Below are 27,210 nucleotides of genomic sequence, written 5' to 3' on the forward strand. Positions count from 1 at the left end.
ACCCTCCCTGGCCAGTCAGAAATAACCACCCTAGATCCCAAAATGGGGCGGGGCCAAAACAGAGCTCTATACTAACCTTCCCCCAGCTTAAATAATAAACCCCTGCGGTGCTAAAGCACACCCCCTGTGCCAGCACAGTCAAAGTCCCTGCGGCTATACCCCTCTCGGACTATAATGATAATTTGGCCCCACAGAGCCCTGATCTCATCATCATCCAGTCTGTCTTGGATTACATGAAAAGACACAAGGATTTGAGCAAGCTATATCCACAGAAGATCTGTGCTCAGTTCTCCAAGATGTCTCAAACAACCTATCTGCCAAGTTCCTTCAAACATTGCGTGCAAATGTACCTAGAAGAACTGATGCTGTTTTGAAGGCAAGGGGCGGTCACACCAAATACTGATGTGATTTAGATTTTTATTTTGTTCAGTCTTTTTGTAATTTGTTAAAACTGTCTTTAAAATGACATATTTGTAAAAATATGAAATTTTATTTTCTCTCCTTTAAAATGCATTAACTCCTGAAAAAACTGTAGGGTCAAAATACTTATGACACCCATCAGCGAGTGAATATATTAAGGGGTGTATTTTTTTTTTTTAAATGGGGTCATTTGTGGGGGTATCTATCCTTCTGACGCCTATGAGCCTTTGCAAACTTGGCTTGGTGTAGGGAAACAAAATGTTCCACAAAAGTAATGTTAAATTTGTACATCTCCTAAATGGTTAATAAAAACTAAAGTTTTTCCAAATGTGCATCCAAAATAAAGTAAACAGATAGAAATATATATCTCATTAAAACAGGGGAAAAGTATGTTTGCACATATTTGAGATATTGCAGTTGAAAATGTTAAAAAAATGGCAATTTTTTCAAAATGTTCCCAATTTTGATAAATATACACAAATTATTTCAGTCTATTTTTACCACCTAAATGAAGTACGACGTGTGGCGAAAAAACAATGTCAGAATTACTTGGATAGGCAAAACCTTTAGGGCTTAGTCAGAAGAGCAAATTTTTCACGCATGTATAGGCGTGGGGAAAAAAGAAAATCGCACAACGTGTGTAGAAAAAAACGTGTGACCGGGTGCATTTGCAATCACATGTCCTAACTTTTGCAGGTGCGAATTTTAAGCGCTTCTAAAAAATGGACATGTGACCGCTTTCATCAGAAAGCATTGGTTCTAATAGAGCCATTTTTTCCCCGCGCCTATACATGCATGAAAAATCTGCTCGTCTGACTGAGCCTTTACAGAGTTATTATATGTTAACCCCTTAGTGACCAAGTCTGTTTGCGCCTTAATGACTAGGCCAAGTTTTGGAAATCTGACATGTGTCACTTTAACATACAATAACTCCATAAAGGTTTTGCATATCAAAGTAATCCTGACATTGTTTTCTCACCACATATTGTACTTCATTTAGGTGGTAAAAATAGTTAGTTAGAATTTATATATATTTATTAAAAGCGACAAAATTGGGAAAATTTTGAAAAAAATTATAATTTTTTCACATTTTTAACTGCAATATCTCAAACATACTGTATACATTTTTGATAAGATGTATATTTCCATCTGTTTACTTTATTCTGGATGCACATTGGAAAAACTTCCTTTTTTTTAACCAATTAGGAGAGGTACAAATTTAGCATTACTTATTAACATTTTGAGGAACATTTTGTTTTCCTGCACCAAGCCAAGATTGCAAAGGCTCATATGTGTCAGAATAATAGATACCACCACAAATGAATCCATTAAAAAAAATACACATCTTAATATATTCCTTGAGGGGGTCAGGAGTATTTTGATCCCACAGTTTCTTTTCAGGAATTAATGCAATTTAGGGGAGAAAAAATAAAATTTCATATTTTGGCAAATATGCAGTTTTAAAGACAGGATTTTTTTCTAAAGTGCACAGGAAAATGAGGATTTGCACCCCAAAATGGATACCCCTGTTTGTCCCGTGTTCAGAAACATACCCATTGTGGCTCTAATCCTATATCTGTATGCACAACGAGGCCCAAACCGAAAGGAACAGCCGGTGGCTTTCAGAACAGACATTTTGCTTGAAGGTGTTTTAGGTCCCATTGCCCACTTGTTAAGCCTTGAGCATCCAAAACGATGGAGAACTCCAACAAATGACCCCATTTTGAAAACTAGACTGCCTAATGAATTAATTCACGGGTATACTGCATATTTTGATCCCACAGTTTTTGAATGAATCTAAGCAAAACAGATGGAAAAAATTACAATTTCATTTTTTTGGCAATTGTGTCAATTTAAAAACCTTTTTTTCCCCGTACAGCACACATATGAATGAAGACTTGCACCCCATATTGGATCCCCCTGTTTGTCCTGTGTTCAGCAACATATCCATTGTGGCCCTAATCTTATGTCTGTATGCACAATGGGGCCCAAACTGAATGGGGCATTACATTTCAACTGTTTTTTCAAAAACATGTGACCGGGAACCGCTCACTGCGGCCCTCAGTCACTGCTCCAGTCTCTTGGCTACCTTTAGTAGCCAGTAGCAAAAAGATTTTACATTTCCTGGGTCCTCCCCATCTTCTGTGCTTGCATCCACCACTTTCGCGATGGGCACATGCACCGAAGCTGGGGAAAGCTCCATGGTTAAGGATCACATTGAGGGACATCGCCGGAGGCCTTAGGTAAGTAATTTCACCTCTCCTCACGGTTCGGATCCGTGACGGGAGGTGAAACTTTAGCTTTTTTTTACTTTTACGTGATTGCCATTATCCATTCGATAACAGCAATCACGTGACCAAGAACCATGTATCGCGGCCCCCTTGTGAGATCTCCAGGCTCTCGGCTACGTTTAGTAGCCAGGAGCAGGGAGATTTTAAATTACCCCAGCAATCCACCGATTTTGCGCATGCTTCCGCCCACGAATAAATCCAGGGGCCTTAGGTATGTAGTTTCATCTCCCCTCACGATACTGTCCGTGAGGGGAGATGAAACCTAAACTTTTTTTTTTACTTTAAATGATCACTGTTATCCACATGGTAGCCGGGAGCAGAGAGATTTTAAATTTCCCAGGGTGCGAGCCCTTGTGAGCACGCGGCTGATGTATGACGTCCGGCACGCATGTGCAGAAGACAATGTCAGATCTGGGAAGGACCAGAACGTCACGGAACATCGCAGAGGACGGAGGTGAGTACTTTCAGCTCCCCTTATGGATCCAATCCATGAGGGGAGCAGAACCTATAACTTTACTTACTTTTATTACACTATTATGCGATCACATTATACCTACTTCTGTTAACCAACGGCATGGAGCTGCTACGTTCACAGCCCATGCTGTTGGTTACTACCGCGGTACTTCCGCAGCTGAAATCCGTGGCGGAATTCCGCAATGGATGTGGGCATGAGACTTTAGCGACAAATCTTTTTTCTGTGGAGCGGGACACTGCCCCATGCTGGTGTGATGGTTTCAGGGTCATCGCATACGACAGTTCGTTACCCCTAGTAGTGATACGAAGGACAATGACGATATGTTTTTCGACATCCTGCAGCCACATATGTTCCTCTCATGGCGGCTTCCAAGAGGCTTTTCCCAGCAGGATAATGCTCGGCCGCACACACAAGGGTTTCGCAGGGTTAGCACTGATCGAGCATTTATGGGACCAGCTGGGACGTCAGCTTCAGCAACCTGCAAGTGTACAGGATCTAGAGGCCCAATTGTAACATCTGTGGGCAAATGTGCTGCAGGATACCATACGGACCCTGTATGCCTCCATGCCCACCCATATCTCATCACGTATCCTATCCAAGCTAGAGACTGTACAACAGGACACAAGAGCCTCTATGCTCACCCGTATTTCATCTTGTATTCAGCCTAGAAGCGATCCAACAGGGTACTAGAGCCTTTATGCCCCCCCGTATCACATGCTGCATCCAAGCTAGAGGCGGTACAACAGGGTACTAGAGCTCCAATATTGTAATCACTTCATATATATATATATATATATATATATATATATATATATATATAAAATTACATTCACATATACAAAGTTTCATTCGATTCCAACAAAAACTCCTTGGTGCATTATTTTTTCTCAGTGGGTGTATGTGAACTAGACACGTGCACAGATAATGAATGAAGGCTGTTGCGCAATTTACCATAAGGATATTGGCACCTACTGCGATTCGAGGGTGTGTGCCAGGCAATGCCAGTACTACGCCCAGCCCTATTTTCTCTTCATAATACAGAATACATATGGAAATAATTGACATACCTATGTTCCTTTCCTAAAGCATATGAAGCTCATATGTGAAAATCAATATAACTCTTATGGCAGGATTGTCCTGGAATGGGGCAATGGGTCCATTTTTGTCCATGAGGTTACTGGATCTTTCCCAACACCTCTCAGTTATTGAAGAGGCTTATGTAGGCGATAGCCAACATTTTATATTGTTGTAATACACGTCAATAGAGATCTACCTTTTGTGTCATTCCTATTTCCTCCGAGATTGTAAGTTCTTATGAGCAGGGCCCTCAATCATCTTATTGGTAATTAGGCCATATTCAGAGGGCCGTATGCAAGTGCCTGAGAGACTCAGGAATAACTGACATCGTATAGCAGGACAGCAGTCCATGTGCTGCCCAATATTCACATACCCTCCACATTGCATGTGCTATTCATGTCCATGAAAATGAAAGAGAATAGGACATACAGTCCATTTGTTGTCCGTATGGAAGAGGGTTCATGTGAATAGCCTCATAGGCTATTATAGGGCTGTGTGCTGTATGTTGAACAGCAGAATGCACAGACTTGACTGGAATCAATTGCGGAAGACGAGGGAGTCGGGAAGGAATTTTTCCCCCAAAAGGGCTAATTGGCTTCTGGCCTTGGGGTTTTTTGCCTTCCTCTGGATCAACACAGTAGGATAGACAGGCTGGACTAGATGGACAATGTCTTCATTCGGCCTTACATACTATGTTACTATGACAGCAAGAAAAGGATCCAGCATCCATAAAATCACGGCTTTATTGAGACATATTAAAATCCCAACAGGAAGGACGTACAATGGCGCAAGTACTGACGCGTCTCAAGCTCTCACGGCTGCTCTGGTCATAGAATAAGAACATGGTGCACCTGCTCAGTTTAAAAAGAAACCAATAAACACACGAAAAAGTTTACATAAGCCTCTATCTATAAAAAGAATCCATTCATCCTGCGGGAGTATTTTCCACTGCATTTAGTTGCAAATTTCAGGAAATATGCCAGATGGTTAATTAATATACACCTGTTTTGCATATTGATCTCATCTTCACATCTATTCTCCACAATGATCATAAGAATATAAGCGAGGAAAGCCCCAACTTTGGGTTATTTATTATCGCCTAGTCTGTTTTCTGACCATATTGGTCCATCTGCCACCTCGCTCACGCACCCTGGGTCATTTATATGTGGACATTCCAAATGTGGGTGTTCGGTTCTGCCTATCTCAAAAAATTTCTTTCATGTGTCATTGGTAATTAATTGATATTAATATATTAAGTGTAACACTCCTTATGTAGTGCATTTCATCACTTGTGTCTCAGGTCAACTTTAATATGTTGGTTGCACGACTTGCGTTGACACATTCAGCTGGCGTGGCTTGGACTGTGTGGTGGGAGCAGCCAGAGGCAACCGCCACGGCCTCACCTACGACCTCTCTGAGGGTCGGGGAGCAGAGCCATAGCTACCGGAGCTTTCTCCTAGCAAGCCACGGGAGTCTGCGAATGTGGGCGCTGAAGCCTCTTCTTCGGCCTCCTCCCTTGAAGTGGCCTGGCCTTTTCCTGGTATACAGCAGAGGCAGACACCCGGGCTCTCTCCTCAGGTTCCTCCTATGGGATGAGATGGCAATAAGGGGGGGGGTTCCTTCATGTGTCCCTCGGTCCTCCTTGGGAGTGATGCAGGAGCTGACTGATGATGCTTTCCCAGCTCCTTCCTCAAGACAATAGAGAAGTGAGACCATACCATCAGGCATACCTGGATCTTCTCTAGTGTTGGTGGTAAGCAAGAGCCAGCCAGGGTCCAAACATGCATATGCATACATGCATGGACAGGCACAGCAGGGGTCCACATCTAATTCCTCATCCTCGGATAGCTATTCAACCCCCTATATCTATTAGCAAGAGGGATCCATATACCCACCTCGGCGGATGTGGAGTAGTAGGACTGGAAGGCTCACTTAAGGGCCATACCTACTAAGATAGAGCTGAATAATCTGTTCTCGCAGTTAGAGTTCTCTTATAAACAGGCCATGACATCTTTACAGAGGGAGATCCAACATGTAGGACATCGCCTGACGAAAGCAGGAGGCTCAGGATTAGATTTTTTTAACACATTGATTTCCACAATTTTATTCTACAAAAGCACTCCAACCAGATTTCGGATATACTAACGTATCTAGAGGATATTGAAAACTGCAAGAGGCATAATAATATCCGCATAAGAGGGCTCAGCGAGAAGGTGGAAAACTGAGCACAAAAATGCTTCAGCAATATTTTACAATGTCCTTCAAGCAAGCCAGCGGAATTAGATAGAATCCACAGAACCCTAATCCCTCGCTCTGAGGATCCTACTTGACCGTGGGATGTGATTTCTAGGATCCACTTCTATAAAGAGAAAGAGGAGATATTGAAATCACTCAAAGAAAAAGGCCCCATTAAACATAAAAGCGACACACTTATTGTCCTTCCTGACCTAGCTAGAAGGACCCTCCAGGTACGCATAGTCCTCCGTCCACTACTGACGGCCCTAAAAGAGAGAGCGTTCCCTTATCTTTGGTGGTTACTCTTTCGAGCCAATTGCTAGACGAGAGGGCTAATCAGCAGTCTTTAACAGTTTGGGAGATTTTCCTAAGTTTCTAGCCACATCTGGCCATGATCTTTCTTCCAGATTGGAGGAGACAATCTGCCCTCCCCTCCAATGCCGCCTAGAGAGCGAGCGGTGGCAACCTACTAGGTCCACCACAAAACGGAATACTGGAGGAACTCAATCAAATTTCTTAATACTCCTAGGACATGGTCCTTGAGAGAAAATATATATGCTGGTTTTCAGTTAAGTTAGCTGTAGAGGGACTTACATAATTGTAGTTAAAAAAGAAAAATGTCCGCATAATTAACAATCATGGTACTAAAGTTTCTACTTGCCAAATGTTTGTATTTTCACTGTTATATAGCATTGTTTGCTGCCAATTAAATTCTTGGTGCGTTGGCTTCCCTCTGGGTCTACAGGTATCGTAGTGCTCTGATCTTTTTGTTATCTTCAAAGCAATGGCTGGAACTTGGGGTGAAGCACTGCACCAGAATCCCACATCTCATTTATTTTACAAGCAGGAGTATTTTACAATATGGAGTGCTGTAATGACAAGAGTCATTTGCTAGTTTTGAAACAAGATTACAGCTTTGTAACTTACTGCTTCAGGCCCATTTACATGAGGCAATTGTCATTTGAATGAACAAATTAACAACTTCTTTGCTTTCAAATGCTGAGCATTTACACGTAAAGATAACCATCTGAAATCCTTTCTATTTCCCTCATTAGCTAAAGTAAACATTGCATATGTTGTTTGCTTAGGTGGGCGTGTGTTTATGTGAGGTTATCTCCGGCAGGGAGGTTTTTAATTAGTGCTAAGAAAAGCCACTGTCTTCTACCACAAGAGTAAACAAGTAGTCATTGTGTTTAGCATGGCAAACAATCACCCCTCAAGTCCTTTGAAAGACTAAACGATTGAACAAATATCATTGAAAACCAAATGAAAAGCGAACCAACTATTTTTATAGGCTGAAACTCAGCGATAAACGACAAGTAAACGAATAGTGCATGGTGGCTGCACATTTACATGTAAGGATTATCGCTGACTTTCGCTCGTTTGAACATATTTTGAGCAATAATCGTTGCATGTAAATGGACCTTTACTCAGTCATTTCAATTATTTTGGTTTAATGACTGCCTCTTTACCAACTCTTACTTCTCTTTTAGGCCGCATGCAGACGGGCGGGTTGGACCCGGCTGCAAGGATTCTCGCCACGGGACCCGACCCGATCGCCTGCAGAGAGCAGCGCGTACTCACCTGCGCCCGCGGCTCCGGCTGCTTGATGTGCCGGCTTGCCGGGCAGCCGACGCATGCGCAAACCGGAGCCGGCGGCCGGACACTAACGTCTCTGTGCAGGGGTCTGCGAGCCCCGCAGAGAAATAGAGCATGCTGCAGTTTATTTGCCGCGCGAGCTTTCGCGCAGACAATCCGCAGCCGTCTGCCTAGGATTGCGTTTGCTAACACAATCCTATGGCAGCTTCCAAGGGCGGAAATTCAGCGGGAAATCCTGCCGCGGAATTTCTGCCCCTCTGCAGGCGGCCTTACTCCTTCTCTTTCCTCTCTGCACACCTCTCTTCCTGGTGTCCCTTCTAGTGTGGCCTGAGTATTCTACAGTTCACTCTCTAGACAAGCTACTATAGCGTCTCTAATATTTTGCACATTTAACGCCAGAGGGCTTAATAAACCCGAAAAACTAAATCAAATTTTCTATAGATTTCACAAAAAGAAAATTATGTTAGTCATGCTTCAAGAAACACATTTTGTGGCCTTTGGAGTTTCTTGCTGTAACAACAAATATTATGCCATGTGGCATCATGCCCCAAATCCCAGTCGCACAGCCTGTGGAGTCTCAAAAGCATCCCACAAATCCTTTAGTCCTACAATTATAACCTCCCAAGTTGATAGTAAGCGTAGATACAATTTTCTGAAACTTGCGATTTCAGGTTCTGTGTACACAATTGCTAACCTCTATTTCCTAAACTAGGAGCAGGCCTCCTTTTGGTCTAGAGTTCTCTGGAGACTCTGAAAATTTGCTGAAGGTTCTAGTATCATATTTGACGGTGACTTTAATCTAGCTTTTGACGCTTCTATGGACACATCTATAGGTTGATCATCGGTTTCCCACTTGGCGATGCGTAGAGTGAAGAGAGACCGGGTAAGTCTACAATTGATAGACCTTTGGTGGTTTTTACACCCTAACACTAAGGACTTTAATTTCCACTCACTAACACATAATTCCTATAGCAGATTAGATTATCCTTTTATTTTACATGACCTCTTAGATGGAACTGTTCTTTAGATAATTTCACTTGTTATTAGTATTATTTATAGTACCAGTGTTTCTGATGGCGCAATGCGCCACTTATAATATAATATAGTGAACGACATCACATGTAACTTACTGAAGGACCTGTGATGACGGTTGGAGTTAATCAAAATATTGAAGGACCTGTGATGATGTCACGGTCATGTGATCAAGGGCGGAGCATGTAACTCACTTACTCAATGAAGGACCTGTGATGACATCACCGTCATGTGATCAGAGGCGGAGCGTGTAACTCACTCACAGACAAGTGGTCATTAGTACTTTGATAGTAAATGACATCACATGTAACTCGCTGAAAGACCTGTGATAACGGTTGGAGTTAGTCAAAATATTGAAGGACTTGTGATGATGTCACCATCATGTGATCAGGGGTGGAGCTCAGAGCTCCGGTGATTCAGCTGCTCGTGGAGGTGAAATCGTGGCTAGGATGAAGGACCCGTGATGACGTCGCCGTCATCTGAACAGGGGCGGAGCATGTAACTCACTCACTCAATGAAGGACCTGTGATGACATCACCGCCAGGAGATTAGGGGGTAAGCATGTAACTCACTCACTCATGGACTAGTGGTTGTTAGTACTTTGATATGGTCCGATCACGCCCGGTATATGGGATCCTTGGTGACAACAGTCAAAGACATAAAAGCCTTTGTTGGCGCCTTAAAGATAACCTATTGAAAGAAGAAGCCTGCATGTCTGAAATTAAATCTGCAATTAACAACTTTATAATGGATCGCCAATCAAACCCCACAACAGCTCCCATTCAGTCGGAAGTCTTAAAATATGCTTTAAGAGGGACAATTTAGATTAAAAAAAGATAGGTCTCATAAGCTTTCTCCATTCTTACAAATACTGAGGATTCGGGAGGCGGCCAACAGATCACATTTTTCAGATATCCTGGCAGCAGAGATATCGTCTCTCTGCTCTGAGATTTTATTACTCTTAGGGTGAACACCCACTGGCGATCCGTTACCCTTGTGATGCGAGAGTGAGTAAAATCATATGATAATGAAACCAATGATTTTCAATGGTTTCATTCTCATTAGCGATGTTTTCACCTTAACCTCACATCGCAAAGAAGAATCTGGCATATCGCCCATTGTTTACAAAGGGGCCAGCGGCAGCAGCGCTAGCCCCATTGAAAACATAGGGAGAACATTTTGCTCCCCTGACACAGCTGTGACAGCTATGGCAGGGGATTCCTTCATCCCCGTGCTCAGCCAATCAGAGGCAGCACTGAGCTGTCATTTAAAGACGGCTGGGCACTGCCTCTGATTCACCACAGCGCTCAGCCAATCAGAAGCAGAGCTTTCTGGAGGTGGGGATTTTTCAATTCCTGGCCTCCAGAACAGAGAAGACGACTGCCGGGGCCAGCTACCCATGATTTTCAGGGAAGGCGAAGGCCTTATATTTCAGCAGTGCTGACCCCATTGAAAGAAATAGGATAGCATCACAGACTTCCGCCACAGCTGTGACAGCTTAGGCAGAGGATTGGACCGTGGGTATGAAAAGTCCCCTGCCATAGCTGTCACAGCTGTGTCACGGCTCAGACAGAATAGCGGATAATCGCGCGTTTTCTCCACGCAGAAAAAAACGTACTGCGTGCGCGGCAAAACATCCGCACCTACAAAAGATAGTACATATGGGTGGCAATGGACGTGGTCGCGCGGATCTTTTTCCGACGCAGCGCGTTTAATTTCTGCGTGGAAAAACGTGTGAACATTTGCTCGTCTAACCAAGCCCTCAGGGGAGCGCTGCCGCCACTGGCCCAGTTGAGAACAATTGGCAGTATCGCAGATTCTTCTTTGCGATGCGAGGTTACAGTGAAAACATTGCAAATGAGAATGAAAGCATTGAAAATCATTGGTTTCATTATCATGCATTTTCACTCACTCTCACATCGCAACGATAACGGATTGCTGGGGTTTGAACACAGCTGCGCAGCTGTGTCCTGCGTACCCAGAGCGGAGCGCACAGCTGAATAACAGCCGGCGCTCCGAGCCGAGAAAAGCTGGATGCAGAAGACAAGCGGCCCCGCTTGTCTTCTGTATACCCCACTTAGAGCACAAAGTGATCGCTCAACGTTTGAGCGATCACCTTGCCCTGTAAATGCACACAACGATTATCGCTCAAAAGTCACTCATAAGACATCTTTTGAGTGATAGTCATTTTGTCTAAACCAGGCATTACAGATAAACTAAGAGCTAGATACTATGAATATGGGGATGTGTGGTAGGTGCTTGGCTAAAGCACTACATCCTGGCTCTTCCTAATCTCAGATTTTTTCTATCAATTCTCCCACTAAGGGCCTGGTATATGCACCTCGGGAGATCCCTGAGGAGTTTCGCTCCTATTGTGCTAAACTGTATAATATCTCACAAACCCACAGCTCTTCAGCAAAGTTACAGAAAGATACTGCACAATACTTGCAGCTTAATTTTCTTACATAGAGAACATCAGGTCCTGGAAGGACAAAATTGCTGCGGGACATCGTGAAGGACGGAGGTGAGCATTTTGACCTCCCCTCATGGATCCAATCCATAAGGGGAGGTAAAACTTTAACTTTATTAAACTTTTTTTAAACTTTTCCATGACCGCCATTATCCTTTGGACCAGATCATCACGGGATATCGCGGAGGTCGATGGTGAGTAGTTTCAGCGACCCTCATGGATGAGATCCTTGAGGGGAGCTAAAACTCACTTTTTTCACTTTTTATTTACTTTTTCATGTAATCAGCGCTATTCATTGGATAACACCGATCGCATGACCGGGGATTGGATATCCCGGCCCCCCATGACAGTTTCAGCTTGTCGGCTACCTTTAATCCTCAAGTGAAGCATGTTTTTATGTCCCTGACGATTAAAGTACACTTAGCTAGGATGTAAAAAGGAAATGGGGCTGTCACTAAGGGGTTAAATTGCTTTCAAAAATGATTGCCACAAAATTAAAACCACACATTATGCATAAGGAACAAGTTGGCTTTGTACCAGGTCGAGAAGCCCGTGACAACACTGTTAAAACTATGTCACTGATATCCGAACTCAGAGATTAGGGTCATTGCTAAGCTATCTGATGTCCATTGATGCAAAAAATTGGGAATATTTAGAGGCAACACTTAAGAAAATAAGTCTAGGCTCAAGAATATTGGGCTGGACCATGAGTCTTTACCATGGCCCCTCTGTGGGGGTGCGGCTAAATGGACAATTATTGGCCCCCTTTCCAATTAGGAATGGGATGAGACAGGACTGTCCTCTCTCACCTTTTTTATTCATACTAGTAATTGAGTCCCTGGCTGCTGCTATTAGACATAACGCTTTGATCCAAGGAATAATCAGTGTGAATCAGAAACACAATCTCTCTCTCTTTGCAGATGATCTTTTGATTTATGTTCACAGTCCTAGAATAGGACTTCTAGTTATCCTACAGGACCTCACTAGATATGGTAGGCTTAGCAATTTTAAAGTAAACACTCATAAATCTGAAATTTTGAATGTTACCATTCCTCGAATGAAATTAAACATCTCCAGGAGCTATTGCCTTCTCATTGGAAAGAAGTTTTAATTAAATACTTAGGGATTTAGCTTCCTGCCGACCCAGATCAAACCTTAGAACTAAATTATAAACCAATTCTCCAGATTCTTGAATTAGAACTCCTGACATGAACTCCAATTGTCCTGGTTTGGTAGATTAATGCATTAAAAATGGATTCAGAAAACTGATTATTAGATTTGTGTGGAAAACATCCTTACTACGCCTCAGTTACTAGACATTGACAAGACCTAAAATTTAGGGAGAAATGGGCCTGCCAAACCTCGACTTTCATAATAAAGCCACCATCTGTAAAATTGCGTTTTAGACTTTTCCCACCATACCACATCTAAATTGTGGATAATTATAGAACAGGCCGCCAAGCCCCTCCAGGTTCAAGGAGCATTCTGGATTCTTCATAAGGTGGACTGTGAGAAAATGGGAGCTTTGGCCCTCATACTAACCTTATTAGGTGTTTGGAGGAAAATGGCTAGGCAGGGTGGACTGATAACTTCGCCTGGCTGCCTAACTCCTTTGGTGGGGAATCCTCAGTTCTCATTTACACTGACACACACTCATTTACTATTTCTTCTGATGGTACAATACCCCAGAGTTATAGATGTGATGGGATCACTGGGTCTAAGGGAACTGTCTGATTTAGGGAGAAAATTTGGTATTCCAGTGGGTTCTTGGTTACAATATTTTTAATTATGAAGTTACATTAGTACCCTTACTCCCTTTCCTTACCTGGCAGTAGAATCACTCCCTTTGAAAAAATATGTCTATCATTACCCCCACCCCCCACCCCACACACTCCCTCCCCCCTACATGTGGTTTCCTCAGTATATGGTTTATTGCTGAGTGGGTTGATGAAGGGGCCTGACCCTAGTTGGATTTGGGCTTCGGAGGGTGCCTTGGGTAGGTCATTCTCTAAGGAACTCTGGATTAAATCATTTATATGTACACATAAACTGTCAATATCCAATAGACTTCAGGAACTTAACTACAAAATAATATCATAATGGTATGGGACCCCTGCTAAAATTCATAAAAGAAATCCATTAATACCAAATACCTGTTGGAGATGCTGTTCAGCAGTGGGATCAATATTGTACATTTGGTGGGAATGCCCACTTATATCTTCTCTTTGGCAAGATGTTTTTAGTCTATACAAACAACTAGGTAGATCCCCAATTGCACTTTTATTCATGTACCCAGACTCTATCTCCAAATTATAAAAAAAAGTCTACTATGACAGGAATGCGTCAAGTCATCCCTCCGTATTGGAAACAAAACATTGGTATCCCGAGAATAATGTGGGTGAAAGCCCTAGATCGTCGGAGATACATGGAAGAACTCAGAGGCTCAGACCTGGACGAGGAGTTGAAGGGATTTCTCTCTACCTGGTCGGGGTGGATAGACTTCAGAAGCTCGTCCTCTTTCTCTAACTGGTTATGAATTGGCTCAAGTTTATAGAACTTACTGGATGGGTATGGTTTATGGGTCACTTCTGATGGGTACACCATAATCTTTTTCTTTTCTTCTGCTTTTTCTTTAATTTATTCCTCTACTTTTATTCTTTCTTATTCCTCTTTCTCTATGCACTCATTTCTCCAAGTTCCAGTGTTATATGGTTGTTTTATGATGTCATTAAGTACCACCTAAAATTAATGGAATCCAAAACGCATGGATTCATTTACAGATTTTCGCCATGTAATTCTTGCACATATTCTGGCACATGGGTGTCAGCCTTCTTTGACAGTTGATTCCCACTGGCAACAGCTGTGATTAGAGATGACTCAGATGGCGAATGTTAATCAATTAAATGCTGCTGTCAATTCTGACAATGGCATTTAAATATAACGATTAATATGAAGATATGCCAAATGGGCTCCTCCCCCCCCCCCCCCCCCCCCCGTGATGAGATTGTGTGGTGCTGTCTGGGTGTTACGGGAGCCAGGGGCTTTCTGAAGGCCCCCAGAGCTGCCATGAATGATTGTCTATTAAGACGTGCCTGTGGCAAATCTTAGCAGGATGGCTGTCAGAATACAGTATAATGCATTGCATTATATTGTATGAGTGATCAAACAAACAACTGCAAGTTCAGGAAAAAAGTATAATTAGGTAAACTAAGTTTTTCTTAATCATTGGTAAAAGTTAAAAAAAGTTAAAAAATTTTTTTCCAGTCACTGCACCAAATAAAAAAATATAAAAATGGTTATCGCTGCATCCATAAAAGTCCAATTTATTAAAATATCACATTACTGATCCCACAGGAACGCTGTCAGAAAGAAAAAATGCAATGCCAAAATTGCACTTTTTTGTCTCCAAGAAACAAAAGAAAAGAAAGAAAAAGCTATTAAAAAGTCGTATGTACTGTAAAATTGTACTAATAAAGGCTACAGCTCTCTCTACAAAAAAGGAGCCCTCATACAACCCCATAGACAAAGAAATAAAAAAAGTTATCAAGGGTCAAAAATGAAGACAGTTGTTTTTTTATGTATTTTATTAAGTGTAGTGGCCCAGCGGGTCCTACAGAACAATCACGCACACTTGTCCTGTCTCACCTGTCTGCATGCCGGCCATGGATACAGAAGGCGCCGTCTGTGGGAGAGACCCTGTGTCTTCCCTTCTGCTTTAAGCATAGAGCTCAACTCTGATGTCAGCTGGTCTCCCAGGTTTAATCTCACTGGTGCAGAGCCAGAGGTCAAGGAAGTAACTTCACAAGTCCCTATGCAAGAAGGAGTCCAGAAAGTGCGGGAAGGAAAGAGAGGTTATAAAAGAGAGTGACAGAGAACAGTTAATCAGACTCAGCCATGTGTGTGTAAAGGAGAGGTTGCAGCTCCGTTGTCGGAGAGGATGAGCCCATTTCATCATGTTTTTACTCGTGGTAGAGTGAGGTGCAAAACCCGCTTCCTTGGCATCCCGCAGCAGAGAAGATGAAGATCCTTTCTGAGGTCCATCTTCCCCAAACAGTGAGTTATATAGCTTCCCCATGATATTAAAGCCAGGATTAACATTACAGCCACTTGTCCCTCTGCTTCAGCAATTCTTCATCCCAAGTCACAGCAGTTATTCACCTAAATTCACTAGGGGGAAAATTGTCTAGTTAATCAATCTCCAAGAAAAAGAAATGAGAGAGTGTTGAAGTTAGAGTACCTTCAATTTGTTAGCACTGTATCTTCGTGTTATACTCAAATTGCCTGCTTAGTGCTGCATCTCTGTGTACCTGTTACAACCACGTTTGCAAGGAACTGTGAATTTAACGTGTTATTGCGAATTTCAACGTTAGTAAATCTGCGCACTTTCAGATTGCTAAATATTGCTGGACTTGACGTTGTTATTTCTGCGGCATACCACTCTGAGGGTCCAGATAGAGTGCTGGCGTCAAGTGACAAAGAGTAGGCCTCCAGCCATATGTACAGTAAGTTCATTGGGGCGTTACATTGCGTAGTACTACATAAAAAAAACAGGCAGAGTGTTAGGGCAGCAGAATGCAGTCCTAAGCTCTCACTCACGACCTGAAGGTTGTGGGTTCAATCCCCACTTGGTTCAGGTAGCCAGTTCAAGGTTGACTCAGCCTTCCATCCTTCTGAGGTCGGTAAAATGAGTATCGAGCTTGCTGCAGAGGTAATAAACAAAAAATTACCTGAAAGCACTGCAGAATAAGTTGGCACTAAACAAATAACAAGTCCCTTCCCCCCTATATAAATTTGCTATCACTATAATTGTACTGTTGCACAATTGCATTCTTTTTCCATTTTGCTCCACTTAGAAATGTGAAAGTTTTCCAATACATTATATGGTACATTAAATGGCACCATTAAAAAATACAACACGTCCCGAGAGGAGGTTAAAAAGGCAGTTCTTCGGTAGCCGCAGTATACTTTATACTGTACTGCCTTTTGGCTGCTGCAGGCCATACAAAGCATGAGAGTGTTATATATCAATCAATTGGTAACAGGAAACTAACATTTTCTCTTCAAAAAGAGGTTCTGCAGCAACTGTGATGCATTATAAGGAATAATGCATTTGCTAGTATAACAGATGAAGAATAGTAGGAGACACCTGGCAGCTCCTGTATGGGGATAGTAGGAGACACGTGGATGTAGAGGGGATGCATTATACTCAGTAAGGGCAATTCTGTCCTGTAATCAGTTAACAGGAAATGCTCTGAAATTAAATCTCTCTCCGCATCTCACTCAAACTCTGTTCCTCTTCTTGGTTTCTGTATATCACTGCTCCTCCTTCAGCTGTCTTATTTCCTCCAACTTCTTGGCATCTCTTTTTTTTCCAGATATCCAGATTCTCATCTAACCACCCACATTACTTTTTGCCTCTACAGTCACTTTTACTGCTCCTAGTCCAACACCCCTGCACTTTGTATGTATCTCCGGTATCTAAAGCGCCCCCACCCTATCTCAAAAAACAAACAGCTGTTAAGTGGAAGTCCTTTTTATGGGCATGTCTGTAACTGTACGCCCACGGCTGTTGACAAGCAGCCAAAACAAATGAGCTGTTCCAGTGCACAGTCGGTGTCTTCTTAAAGTACCCACCAGTAGTGAGTCGGTGTCTTCTTAAAGTACCCACCAGTAGTGTAATAAGGCTCAACTACATCTGTCCACATGGTGCTAGTGTCTTATTTACTGTCTGTGTAATATATGATAATTCTGATAATCTACCAGTCATCGGATTATGTAGGTACACAGATTTATAGTACTGTGCAAAAGTTTTAGGCAGGTGTAAAAAAATAAAATGGGTGTCCGATGACTCCGAATTCATTCTGCAAGCAGGACAACGACACCCAACATCCAGCCAATGTCATGAACAACTATCTTCAGAGTAAAGAAGAACGAGAAGACCTGGAAGTGATGATATGGCTCCCCCCCACAGAACCCTAATCTCATCATCAAGTCAGTCTGGGATTACATGGAGAGACAGAAGGATTTGAGCAAGCTGTCATCTACAGAAGTCCTGTGCTAAGTTCCTTCAAAAACTGTGTGCAAGTGTACCTAGAAGAACTGATGCTATTCTGAAGGCTGATGCTATTCCGTACCTGAATTAAAGCCTGCGGATTTGACTTGCGGATCTGTGGGTGCGGAAATCAAATCACAGTATGCTCCATTTCAGTGCGGTTCCCGCACGGACGGCTTCCATGGAGGTCAATGGAAACTGTCCCATCGACGGCCTGTTCTCAGTGTCAGCATTCCCAGGAAAGCAGGAGTTTAGAAAAAAAGTACTGAACATGTACGCCGACACTTTCGTACACATCCGCAGTACAGAAAAAAAAGAGGACCCGGACAGGTGAGCAGGATCCTTGGCCATGGGCAGGGTCGGATTGCGCTGCGGGCTCCGACCCACCCGTGGGGCCTAAAACTTCTATTTTTGAAAGCATTCTTACTTTGCAGCATTATTTCCAAACCTGCCTAAAACATCAAACAGTACCGTATACATTTCTATTGGGAGTGTCAGACATCATCAGACTATCTTTTTCTCCTTATTATACATGGCGCAGGCCTTAAACCATGACAACAGGGTAACAAGAATGCCCGGCACTGAATTTATGCCTGACACTTTCTTACTTTGCAGCATTTTTCCCACACCTGCCTAAAATTTGTGCACAGTATTGTATATTAACTACATAAATGAAAAAAAAGTATATTTTGGAGTTATGACCCATAAAGATGTCTTGCACAAAGGGGTTAAACACCTACAGTTCCATGAAGCAAGATTTAACCACCGCACCCTATTTCCATTTTGCATTTATATTCGCTAATCTGTTAGTCAAAATGGGCAGGGGTAAAACCACAATACACAGCAATGACACGAGTCAACTGATGGCGGGTGGGGTGCTGACCCTATTACCCTCTTTATGCCCCTTGTTCTCAATGTCCAGAGACCTTCTGCTTCATAGGCTAACATTTCTCAAAAAAAATTCTAGAATACATTGGAACTAATATTACTGAAAGGAGACTAAACAATTAGGAGCAGAATTACCCTGAATGGCCACTTTATTAGAACCCTCGGCCCTTTCACAATTGGAGCTTCCCTGTATATAAATTACAGCAGTGACCTCGGAGCATAAAATCATGTCACAATTCAGTTTTCTTTGGATCAATTTCAGTGTGAATCCACTAGATAAGGAAATTCAGCGATCTGAGTGACTTCCAACAGTCTGGTCATCGGTGCTAGACTACCTGAAGTCAAGATTTCACTGCCAACCACGTGGAGTTTTCTTATGCAGCAGTGTACAGAGTATATAGCGAATGGTGTAATTGAGAAAAACATCCAGCAAAAGGGGATCCTGTGGATATAAACAAATCTTCACCAAAAGGGGTCAGAGGAGGATGTCAAGAATCGTTCTGATGAACAGATGCTGCACAGTCAAGAAAGGCCCACATTGGGCTGAAACGTGGCATTGCATTTCTATGGCATTTCTTATGGAGATTTAAATAAAGGAAGCACCTTATGGTACTATACATTTTTTGAAGAATCCCTGGTGTGCTGCTCCTTCATCCGTTTTTTGGGTTCTATTCTCTGTCTTTAGCACAAGCAAATTTTGCATGCACAAACATGGTTGTGTGAAGAAGCCCTTAATCTGCCGCTGTGGATTTCCACTCCATAACCCACATGGATACACGCGGATTTTGAGGGAAGAATTAGCTGTACTTTTACAGCTGTAACAAAAAACAATTGACAATCGCATAAAAAAAACCGCAGCGATATCGCGTGAAAAAAACGCGCAAGAAAAACGCAAGTGTGCAGGAGCCCTAAAACACACCATGTACTCTGTAGGATCCAGTTCTCATTGCATCACAGAAGCAGCACACAGATCCTTTTGAGTTTGAAAAAAAAAAAAAAAGTTCAAAAAGTTGTTCGTTCCACAAGTAGCAAAGTGTTAACCACTAGGGGTGCAGCGGGCCTATAGAGCCATTGGTTAGTTGTCTCCTTTTCTTGGAAGCTTAGCCTTTGCTGGGAAATTCCATGAGGCTGTGGGCCAATCAGCGAGCAGAATAAGGTCACAGACTTGAGCGGGGAGGGCAGGGGAGAGTGAGATCACTACAGATGAGAGTTGGAGGAGGGAACAAGACTGTGAAGCTGTAGATGTGACTGTGGGAGGAGAGGTGGAAGAAAAAACTCTGACAGTATCCAGACGTCTAAAGCGGGTGGGAGGGAGAAGAATATAGATTGGAAGCATGTAAAGAGTGTTAAAGAGTCCCTGAAAGGAGCTAGTGTTAAGTTCAAGGAGAGAAAAGACAAAAAGGAGCAAAAAACAGAAGCTGGTAAGTGCGGGAAGTGTATTGCTAAGGGGAGTGACTGCAGGTCTGAAGCCCGGGCATGAGAGTCGGGCACGCCAACCACAATAAGACACTGTACAGGCTAGGTATATGTGATTGTACAATCAGTAGCGGGTGTGCACTTGTGTGTGAAAAGAGTCCATTTTCAACCTTATGCATGTGGAGTTTATCCAAGGTGTGATGCTAAAATTACAGAGCAGGTAAAGCGTGAACCCTACAAGTGCATTGATGCATCGATGCGCCGTCTTAGGAGCGTGACCCCACCGCTACCTGTGCATTTATGTAACTTGCTTGTTCGTACCTGATCATACATACCATGCTCATGTCTTGTGTTTGCATTAAAGCCTGATGGCCTACGTGATGAGGGGCCTTCTCGTTTGTACGACTGTTTTCATTTGAGATTTTTCGCATTATACACCATTACCCTGCAGTCTTTCTATGTGCATACGTGCGACGCTGGGACTGCAAAGGAAATAGTGTCTGAGGGCAAAAGTTATCATAATGCATATTTATGGCTGTTAATATCAGCAACTTTGGGCCACGGCAGAATGTATCATCACAGGGGATTGGTATTCCAGTGACACAAATTGGTGTTACAGAAGTAGCAAAATTGAACTTGACATTTAGCAGACAACATGTTTTTGCCTTTTCAATAGCAATTTAATGGCTTTTGTTATGTTAATGTAACTTGTGGCAGCGTTGGGTTACATTTTGCTACATTTAATGATATGAATATAAAATGTATATTTAATGAATGCAATGGGCATACTATACAGGCTAAAAGATTACCACAAGCCTTAAAAATCCATCCATTCAGCCATTTATTAGGGATGTCTGTTTCCTTGAAAGCTGAGCAACAACCAATCCAGCCCCCGGCTCTTGTAGATATGAACTCATTGTCAATACAAATTCCGCACCTAGAAGGTGTTGTTATTTTGCTGCAAAATTAGGCATGCAGTTCCATCTCAGGCAGATCTGTAAATGATGAGTTGTGGTGATTAGATGAACGGTCTTGCCTGAGGCCCTAAAAGTGGTTCCCCCCTTGGCCCATAAAAGGCTCTCGGAGGCTCCTTGTGTGTAGTGACTTCTTATTCCGCTTGTGTAGAGATTGTTGGCCACTAGACGCCTCTACGGCGCAGAGAAGAGAATTCATCCCGTTACCAGAGTCTGAGAGGGGCGCATTATTGGGATGTGAGAAGCTGGATGAGCGGCTCCAACTGTTTTGCTGTCCGCCATTCAGAGACAGGTGGCGCCATCGTTACAGGCCTCTGTGTCTGTTGGAAGCATTTCCAGGTGCTTGGCTGAAGGACATTTGGTTTTACAGCACCCATTACTTGTACTACCTTTGAACCCACTGTCACCTCTGTTTGCAGTGGTGTCATAAATGAGGAAATTGCACTGCTTCGGAGTAAAACCAGGTTGTCTTCATCGACAAATCTAGGTTTAGTTTGGGCACTGACAACGGCCATGTTCATGTCTGGAGACCTTGGAATGAGCGCCCCAATCCTGCCTTTGCTGTAGAACTGTACACTGCCCCCTGCTGGTGTGATGGTCTGGGGGGGCCATCGCATACAACAGTCGGTCACTCCTAGTAGTGGTATGAGGGACAATGACAGCTCAGCGATATGTTCAGGACATCCTGCAGCCACATGTGTTCCTCTCATGGCGGCTTCCAAGAGGCTTCCAGCAGGATAATGCACAAACAAGGGGGTCACAGGAGCCCCCACAACATTGTCACACTTCCATGGCTGCCTGGTCATCAGATTTACCACCAAGAGAACATACAGGGGATCATCTGGGACGCCAACTTCGACAACCAATGAGTTTGCATGATATAGAGGCCCAGTTACAACAAATGTGGACCAATATGCCGCAGGATACCATACGGAACTTGTTTGCCTCCATGCCCGTCTGTATCACATCTTGTATCCAAGCTAGAGGCAGTACAACAGGATACTAGAGCCTCCATGCCCGCCCGTATCACACCTTATACCCAAGCTAGAGGTGGCACCATGTGGTACTAGAGCCTCCATGCCCGGCCGTATCACATCTTGTACCCAAGCTAGAGGCGGTGCAGTGTGTATAGTGATTTGGATTACAAGGGCTGTATTTCAGCAAATATGCTATTTCGGAGTCCAGGAAAGGTAGATGACAATTTTATGGAGCTTTACTGACCACCAAAACTGTATGTGACACCTTAGTGCTCATTTAATATATAGAGGCCTCTTGTAAACTCCATCTGCTAAAGCATAGCTAAACTCTCGGATACACACCACTGAGCTTATTGCAGGTGACTTCACCGAACCGATGAGCTGTTACATTTACTTACATTTGCTTCCTCTTGCTGGTTGATTTGTTATGTTCACACAAGGCAGTAATTCTGTAACTGTTCCATTAAACGCTATGAAGTTTCTAAAATTCCATGCCCACCCGCTGATGTATGGGACTGGCAGTCTATGCAGAAACCTGCAGAATACGAAGAGGGCCTCAGGCTGCATTCAGACGGGTGTGTGCGATATCGGTCCGAAAAACGTGGGACTGATATCACACATTCAATCCTGCTATTTTTGTCGCAAGTGCAATGCACTTTGCAAGAAAACCGCATCGCATCCCTGCAATATGCGATTTTCACACACATTTTTCAAGCACGTGAAAATGGCATGTTGTTTCAATAGGAAAAATTGCATAACCCTCACAAAAAAACTCCATCTACCTGCGAGTGCGATGTGATTTTTTTTGTTCCTGCCATAGGTAATAATGGGCAATTCAGACACAAAATTGTTCAAAAATAAGACAGAGGAAATGTTCCATCTTGGGGCTATGACTCCGAGAGAAAAATCGCTCATGCGAATAAACACATTTAAAGCAATGTGTTCTTTGCACACCCAATATCTGACAATATCGCAATCAGTCAGATATGATGCATGATTCACACCCATGTGAATAGACCCTCACTTAGCTGAAAGTCTCTTCATTAGTGAGTGTGGATAGATCAGCATTTATCCCGTAGCACCTCTGCTTGTTTAATGAAATCCCGACCATTATGGAATTATTAGCCTCGCCACTTCCTTGTTTACATACCTCTAAACCAGCACGCTATCAACAAACGGACAGTAGCTACTGCTATACCAGTACATGCAGAACTGACCTGAGCCTGTCAGTTTATGCTGTGGATTTTCTCTGCAATGGATATGGTGACTTCCACGGCAAATCGGTAACAAATCTGAATGTAAAATGTGGAAAATGTAGTTTAAAATCTGCTAGAAAGCTAGCTAGGGAGCCACATGTTGCAGACCTCTGTGCCTCTGTGCATGCTGGGAGTTGTAGTTGTCAAACTCCTAAAGAGCCTTGAATTGCAAGCTACTGCTCGAGAATTAGACCAAGCTCAGTAAGTGACATATTAGGGTGTATTTATACACCAGAAAATCGTTGCAGAAATTTCTAGAACCGAAAATCAGTTCTGTTTATCTGAATTGGATTTTTATGAAGCCTCATTGGCCAAAATATTAAATATGTCGTATGTATCAGTTACATGCAACGTGGCTTTTAATGCTATGGTAGCCCAGGGTGCCGATGTGGTTCGCTTATGAGGTGCAGAGCAGCCCGCCGGACTGAAATATGGCATCATTAATAGTTTGCATGGTGCACTACACGTACTCTTAGCATCAAAACGCTAATGCAAAATACGGATCAGATCTGCAATGTGTGCACGAGGCTAAGAGAACACATGTGCTCTACATAAGTTCACTAGTGGGGTCATTGTTGAGCTCTCTGTTAAACTGGCCATAGAATGAGGCGCAAACCAGTTGTCAGAGGGATAATCCAATTGGTTACCAATAACATTACAAACTTATACAACTGTGCACAAAGATTGCAAATTGGCCATCCGTATTGTAACAAACTTCATATTATGAATCGATTACCAGTTGAAAAATCCAACATGGCAGTCAGTCTGTTTGGCAAAGAATGGACCAATAAACAACTATCAGGAATCGCCTCTTTACGTTTAAACAGTCTTCAAGCCAACGATTATTGGGCAGTGATGTCATTACATAGCAATGGCTCCTAGTGAGCGGGAGCGCTGAGCAACGAGGCCTCACAAAACTTTTGCTTTGAGAAACAATTACAGTTACTGATTGTGTTGCTGAAAACGATGATTTTATCGTGCGATGAGTCATGTGGCTTGAGAATAAACAATAGTTTTACCACTGAACTATTTGAGAATTCAAATTGTAAAATGATCATTATGAGCCTTCGTTGTAACGATATTGGCCAGTGTAATGAACCAGAGAAGCAATCAAACTTCTATGTTTTGGCCAGTCATCTCTATGGCTAACTGAACAGTTAAGCTACCATCACACGGGTAGGACCCACTGCGGAATTGTAATGGAAATTCTGCATTATTTACCTACAAGCCATTTGATGTGGATTTAAAACATTTCCTTTACACGGTTCGGGTATTTTCCGCAAAGAATCCGCAGCGTTTATTTAAAAATTCTGTGAATTTTTATTTTGTAGCATTTATGTTGTGGAAACGCTCTGCGGAATTCCCACATACAAGGCTTGCAGCATAAACGATGGATGATGAGCAGATCGCTGATCGCTCAGTGCAAATAGCAGCCTTTCAGTATTGAATGGCCGCTATGTTAAGTCAATGGAGAAGGGCGGGGGGAGCAAGGAGTAAAATCTCCTGCAGCCTCCCCACTGTAAGTCAGTGATACTAGCTCCTGTGCAGGTGCAGGGGAGCTAGTATGTGCGGGGACAAGTGTTGGGCATCATTTGCCCGACACTCGTGTCATCTAAATGGGCCTTACATACACATCCTACAACACTCACTCCTTAAATCTACAAGATCTTAATCAGTAATTGTGATAGGCAGTTGCAGCAAAAAATATCCTATATGCTATACAGTGACTTTCAGAAGAGTCTTCATAAATGATATCCATTGGAGAACATAAGGAACAGGACGGATAAATCTAGCATCACTGGATATAGTCACCCATCAGATACCAGACTGCAGATTTCACTTCTCTATGGCATGTTGATAAATAAAAGCAACAAGGAAAATTGAATATCCACATACAGTATGAACTGTATAATAAATACATTACATAGTCAGATATATAACGCTATATACACACACACAATAATGGGAGTAATCGAAGTGCATAAAATTAAATTAAATTTTAAATGAAAGGTGTGGGCGGCCAAACATGATGGAGTTTTATCTTCTGGAGTCCTGTTACGGGCACCTACCACAAACAGTAGTTATGAGATAAGAACATTCCACAAAAGATTACAAAATACTCTGCACTACAATACTTGATTTGAAAAGTTCTATAAGGAGGTGCGGGGAAGGAGAAAGCCGCGAACACGAGCAGCAGGGAACACAAGAAATCCAAAAGTTGCAAAAATCTTCCAGCAAATACATAAAACAACTTTAATTCCATCTTGATAAAGGCACAGCTGGTACAGGAGTACAAGATAAAGGGGTTCCTGTTTTTATCCTACACTCCTGTACTAGCTGTGCTTTTAATAAGATGCAATAAAAGCTAAGTTCTATGTATTTGCTGGAGTGCTGGAAGATTTTTGCAACGTTTGAAGGAGCCGCAGCGCTTGCTGTTTGTATCGTTGTTCCGTACTGCACAACATTGCAGTAACTTGTGTCCTACAGTAACATATTCTTCTTAGGCCTCATGTCCACGGCCGTACCGTTACATTGGCGGACGGATCAGACACGTGAATGTTCAGAAGAACATTTATGCCCAATTGTCGGGCTGTGTAAAACCCCCTTTAGTATATCTAGGCAAGAGCTAAGTGTAGTAATGCCAATTAGTTTTTATATCTAGACTATGGCCAGTAAAGTTGTCACTTCCTTCCCCCACTTCCGACAGGTCACATCAAGAGCATTGCTCAGTAAGTGTGACATTGAGCAAATCATAAAGCTCCTGGAGTAAAGTTAAAATAAGATAATCATGCATAAGGTGTAAATTGCAATTTATGGATGTTACCCCTCTGCAATGGCTTATTCTCCTTGGCTCCATGTACACCATTACCTATAGTGGCATTGCAGTTCATCATGCTATACGTTACTAGATCTTATGTGCTAATCTAAAGCTGGCCAAACACATGAGAAAGCTGTTACTGCGACTGAACAAGACAACTGTTTCGGATACCATAAGACAGTGGTATCAAAAGAAAACTTTGTAGGCATAGTAGTCACCCACCTCATCTTACATGGCATTGGACATGATCCCAAAAGCAATTCCTCATGATAACCTTGTGGATGGCAATGACTAACATTCTGGGGGTGGTGAAAGAGCTGGCGTGTGACAGGGTAAGTTTGATGAACTGCATAGAGGCAAGAATGTTTATCCATCCACAATCACATCACCTAGACGCCCAGACAGTCTTGATCCACTTTTTGTTTCATTTCAATGGGCCGGTTTAATTTGAGGTAGTTAAGGTATGCAATGCAAATTATATAAAGGGAAGTCTAGGAGTTACCATTGCAATCCTTTTTAATTTCTACAAGGTGTATAATTAATGCATAACCTGAAACTAAATTTAAAGAGTAACTGCACTTCTTAAAAACTTTTGCCATATCACAGCGGCGTGTCAAAAGTTTTGATCAGTGAGGGTTTGGGTGCTGAACCCCGCTGATTGCTAAAATGAGGGCGGCAGCGCTCACCCGAGTGCTGTGCTTTTTCAGCTGTCTTTGTCGGCAACTCTAGGTAGTTTTAGACTTTAGTCATAGACTTCTATAGGCATCTACGCATCCGTCTTTAGCTACTGAGAGAAGCTAACAGGCAGCGGAGACAGCCAAAGGAGCGCTGTAGCCACTTAATTTCAGTGATCAGCAGATGTCTCAGCACCCGGACCCTCACCGATCAAAACTTTTGACATGCTGTTTTGACATATCAAAAGTTTTTAAAAAGTGCGGTTACTCTTTAAAGGTTATCTTATGAGGGTTTAAATCAAGTTTTTCCCATAGATGTAGGAGTACCCAGTAGATGGAATCTGTGATCAAAATCAATGGCCACCTTTAAGTCTCTTTAAACAGCTTCCAAAGTGGCTCTGCTGTTTGCTACAAATGGTACAAATCAACTTAGAAGAACAATATTTTGGTGGCCTTAGGGTACTTTTACACGGGCTGATAGTCGCCCAAGTAAATTGTTCAAAGAGTGATTATGGGCAACTGTCGTCCTGCGTAAAATTAGACATGCTAAAATCCA

At 42.6% G+C, this 27,210-nt stretch overlaps 1 protein-coding gene across 1 annotated transcript in view; it reads left to right on the forward strand.

The window, feature by feature from the left end:
• The first annotated feature begins 19,762 nt into the window (after nucleotides 1–19,762).
• The window catches only part of MAP3K14 (mitogen-activated protein kinase kinase kinase 14), a 33,239-nt gene continuing 25,791 nt past the window's right edge, over nucleotides 19,763–27,210 (forward strand). Inside the window, exon 1 of the mRNA XM_066588189.1 lies at nucleotides 19,763–19,960. The gene's annotated coding sequence lies outside the window, so the exon portion shown is untranslated. The remainder of the gene's footprint in view (nucleotides 19,961–27,210) is intronic.

Source organism: Eleutherodactylus coqui, chromosome 13, assembly GCF_035609145.1.
Source record: "Eleutherodactylus coqui strain aEleCoq1 chromosome 13, aEleCoq1.hap1, whole genome shotgun sequence".
NCBI classification, from domain to species: Eukaryota; Metazoa; Chordata; class Amphibia; order Anura; family Eleutherodactylidae; genus Eleutherodactylus; species Eleutherodactylus coqui.